Source organism: Heterocephalus glaber, unplaced genomic scaffold (assembly GCF_053883595.1).
Source record: "Heterocephalus glaber isolate CG9 unplaced genomic scaffold, H.glaber_assembly_v1.0 deba00001509, whole genome shotgun sequence".
In the NCBI taxonomy this organism is placed as follows: Eukaryota; Metazoa; Chordata; class Mammalia; order Rodentia; family Bathyergidae; genus Heterocephalus; species Heterocephalus glaber.
In genome coordinates, this window is record NW_028258325.1 from 14,590,252 (window position 1) to 14,595,188 (window position 4,937).

Genomic DNA, 4,937 nt, shown 5'->3' on the forward strand with positions numbered 1-4,937 from the left:
GAGTCAAATTATACAACTCTTTTTCAATATTATACTTTCATATTTTGGAGTTATAGAATACCCTACTCATTTCTTTAAATTGTGTCCCTTGAGAGACCACATTCCTAAAGAGTCATTTTTATGAAGTTTTTGCACTTTAACTATGAACCTTGTTATGTCATGTATGAACAAGAAGCACAATGCTTTTATCATAATATTACACCTTAAAGGATTGCGAATGTTAAACAGATTGAAACTTATTCTTCCTTATGTGATTAAACTGGCATGATTTTCTTAGGATTTTACACTCGATCTTAGCAAAAAGGCAGAGAAGTGATTCTTAGGATTTTAAATATAAGTCTTGAGGTTGAGATTGGAAGTGGATGTTCTTGTGGTTGGGATATGAAATATTCCCCAAAAACTCATGTGTAGAAGGCTCATTCACCAGTGCAGCCTATCAGAAGTGAGGCTTTCAAAGGTCATCAAATCATGAGGGCCCTGACTTCTTTGATGGATTCATAATTTAATGGGCTACTGGGAAGTAGGAGAACCCTAAGGATAGGTCCTAGTTAGTGGGAGGTCCTTGTGGTTGTCCCTCACCCTTTCCTTTCTCTCTCTCCCTCCCTTCTCACCTCCTCTTCCTCTTCCTCTTCTTCTCCTTCTTCTTATTTTTCTTCCTCTTCTTCTTCTTCTTCCTCTTCTTCTTCTCTTCCTCCTCCTCTTCCTCCCCTTCTCCTCCTCCTCCTCCTCTTCCTCCTCCTTCTTCTTCTCTTTGAACAGCTGTCCTTCTACTGAATTCCCTTTGCCAGCATTTAACTAGGTAATACCTACTGGTTCTCAGAACCCAGTTCAGTTGATAGCTCCTAAAGGAAGATTGGCCCAATATGTTTCCATCTTTCCCCTGCTTTTTCATCATGTTAGATAAATTCTTGTTTTTCTCTCATAGGACACAATGAGTTCCCTAAGAACAGAGTCATACCTTCCTTTATTTTTCTCTTCCTCAAGTTCAGCAGAATTTGCACACAAATGAGATTTAAGAAATATTTCCCAAATCAATGAATCAAAATCTGCCATGGCATATCCTCCAGTCCCCAAGCCTCCAGATTCCCTCCTTATGAGAATCTGAGCCCATTTACAGCACCTCCTTTTAGGTCAGCTCTCCTTCCATGGCATGACCACTTGAACTCCTTAAGCCTGCTGTCCTCAAACTCTAGTGTACACCAGAACCACCTGAAGGGACTGTTTAATCATTCATGGCTGGATCTTACCTGTACAGCTTTGACTCCTTGTGTCAGGAGTTGGGCCTGAAAGTTGACATTTTCATTAAATTGTTAGCTCTGGGTTCAATTCCCGGCACTGCAAACAAAAAAATTAATGCATATAAGAGTATAATATTAGCAAAACAGGTATGATACTTGAGTGAACAAATATATACATGATTAAATTGTGATCTCTAACTCATGGGCATTACTGTTAAGATGTCAGAATTTTTTTAATTCTCCTTTATCTTTCACAGATTAGTAAAAGCTAAAATGCAAACAAAACAATATAAATTTTAATGTATGTGCTCTAAATTATCTAAGAACAAATACACCCACAAAAGGACAATTTCCTTAAAAATTCTTTATGAAAGAAAAAAAATGTATTTCTTGTGATAGTTGACTTTATGCTTTAACCTGCCTGAGCTTGGGGATGTATCTGATAAATCATTATTTCTGGGTACATCTGTGAGAATGTTTATGGAAGAGATTAGTCTTTGAGTTGGTAGCCTGAATAAAGAAGACTGATCCTCACAAGTGAAGACCGGCATCTTACAATTTTTTGAGGGTTCAAATAGAAGCAAAAAGACAAAGAAAGGGTGAACTTACTTTATTTGAATTGCGACTTGATTTTCCCTGTCTTCAGATGTCAGCACTTCTGGTCCTTGGGATTTAGGATTTGGCTTTGGATTTACATCATTCCCATCTCAGACCACCCCATTTTGGGGCTATTGGACAAAATGAAGTACATGATAGAATTTTTGATTCTCTAGTTTGTAAATGGGAGATTGTAATACTTCTTATCCTCCATGTAAGCCAATTCCCATTGTAAATCTCTCATTTTGTATTGGTATGCATTCTACTTTTTTTTTTTTCTGAAGAACTCTGACTAGTCTATTCTCTTTACTTTTTTTTCATTAAGTTTATTGGTACATTTTAGGAGTGCTATACAATGACATTCATGATTGGAAATTTGTACCTTTGCATGATACATCTTGGTTCTTATTTTTCCTTCCTTCCTCTGCTCTCCCTTCACCCCTCCACCCCTCCCTTTTTACAAAGACTTTGTTCCCATTTTTTCTTTGTCTCATATTTTTTACTTTCCCTTTCCTTTTCCCTACCTCCCCTACTTGTCTTTCTCCTTCCACTTTGGACATTTTGTTCCTATTTCACATTATTTATTATACATTTTGGTCCTCATTTACACTTTCAGTTTCTCACACCAGAGAAACTATTTGGTATTTACACATGTGTCCTATTTATTTCACTTAAGAATATGGCCTCAATGTGCATCCATTTAGCTATAAATGTCTCTATCGTTCTTTATGGCTGAGTAGCACTCAATTTTATTAAAAAAAATCTACTTCCATGACAAACAACATCTGAGGAACTTCATGAATACCAAAACAGCACTCCAGAATATTTTAAACAATATCCTAGGAAAAGACAATGAGCATCACAACCCCACAAAGGCCAAAAGAATAAATCCACCAGGCAAGACAAGAAATTAAACACCAAGAGAGAGGAGATTCCAACAAAAGGAAAAGATCATAACAAGGATAAGTCAGTACACATCAGTTATAAACATCAATGTTTGCCACCACCTTCCTTGCAAGCACAGCCTCCTAAATTCAATCCCCTGTAACCAAAAAAAAAAAAAGAAAGTAAAGAAAAAAATCAATGTTAATGGTCTCAATTCACCAATCAAAAGAAATAGATTGGCAGAATGGATCAAGAGGCAAAATCCAACAATATGCTTCATACAAGAAACACACTTAATTCAAAAAGAAACTCACAGACTGAAAGTTAAAGGATGGAAAACAATAATCCATGTGACAGGAAGCCCCCCAAAAACTATCCTATTTTCAGAAAAAAAAATGGATTTCAAACCAAGACTAATTAAGAGAGACAAAGAAGGTCATGACATACTCGTAAAAGGAACAATCCAAGAAGAAGAGATGACAATCGTAAATATATATGCACCAAATACTAGTGCACTCAACTATATAAAACAAATATTAACAGACATGAAAAACCAAATAAGCACTAATACAATAGTAGTAGGGTGGACCTCAATACCAATGTCACAGATAGACAGATCATCTAGTCAAAAAATGAACAATGAAATACTAGAACTCAATTAAACTCTTGAACAAATGGACTTAACAGATGTTTACAGAGTGTTCCACCCCACAAAATCAGAATACACATTCTTTTGAGCTGCACATGGTTCATTCTCCAAATAGACCACATACTTGCTCATAGAACATATTTCAGTAAATGCAAAGGAATTGAAGTTATCTGCTATATATTATCAAATCTTACTGTGATGAAATGGGAGATCAATACCAAAAGAGACCACAATAACTACATAAACACATGGAAATTGAACAACATTCTCCTCTTTTCTTATTTTTAAAAGAACAGAATACTGACCCTTATATTTGGTAAATATATGTGAACATAAACTCATTTCTAGTCCCCAAGCTAGGACAAGGGCTTTTTTCATTAAGATCAACCTGGAGGACTAATAGAAGGAATAAATCAGAAATCCAGAGAAGATTGAGAGGACACTGAGAGCTCTTTGTGCTCGGACTTGTTACTGCAAGAGGATCTACTCTTTGGTGTGGAGCAGAAGACTGCAAGGGCGGCTGTGGGTATATGAAGTAGGGAAGGACTTGTTGGAATTCTGCTTGGGCTCCTCCCCTCCAATGTCATATAAGAGTGACCTTCATCTGAACTCATAATGGCAGCTTGTCAGGACTCAGGAGTTGCATTTTACCCCATTGTGAACATGTGAGGGCCCAAGAAAAATGCATCACTATGAATGAGTAGATGAGTAAAAACAAGGATAAATACCAGAGATCACAACTCAAATATGTATATGGTTCAGATAATTAATATTAGTTAAGAAAATATGGTTATCCGGGACAAATGAGAGCTGAGAGGAAAGTGGTAAATTTAAGCCTGCATGTCCTTTCTAAAAAGGCAGTGACCATTTCGCGCTAACATATGGCCACCATGTTGTGAAACTAGTTATGCCAAATAATCAGATATTTCAACAGAAGCCAGAAATATGATTTTTATTAGAAATTTACCAGTGTTTAAGTGTTGCTTCATATTTAACTCAATGCAAGCCAAATGAAACACATCTGTGACCATGCGTGGTCCATCTTACCCGTCTTCAGTTCACTCTCAACACAACAGACTGAGGGATTTTCTTAATACATACATCAGATTGCTGAAAATTCTCCAAGGTCTCCCCATTTCACAGGGGAAAAAATTAAACATAATTTCTTGGCTTGTATGATCTGTCTCATGCCTAGATTTTCAAACTTCTCTCCTTAAGCCAAGATACTTTTAAACTTAAATCCTAACTTCTGTAGTATGATGCTAATACATCAGATACTCACAGAGATTCTCTTATAGACTCTCTTTTCTGCCTCTCTACTACTTCAGCTCTTTATTTTGGTTTTCTTTGGTGACTTTCTGAAATAAAAGTTATTTGTTCTTTATTATTATTTCTAAAAGGCATGGTCTGTGAAAAGTGGAAATTTGTTTTCCTCATGACTGGGCTTAGCATGATGTGTAGCACATAGTAGGCATGCTGGATGTTAAGGTTTTTCACTCAGTTCCAAGTGTGTCCTTCTAAATTACATTCCATGAGGCTGGGACTTGGGAAACTATATGTTTCCATTG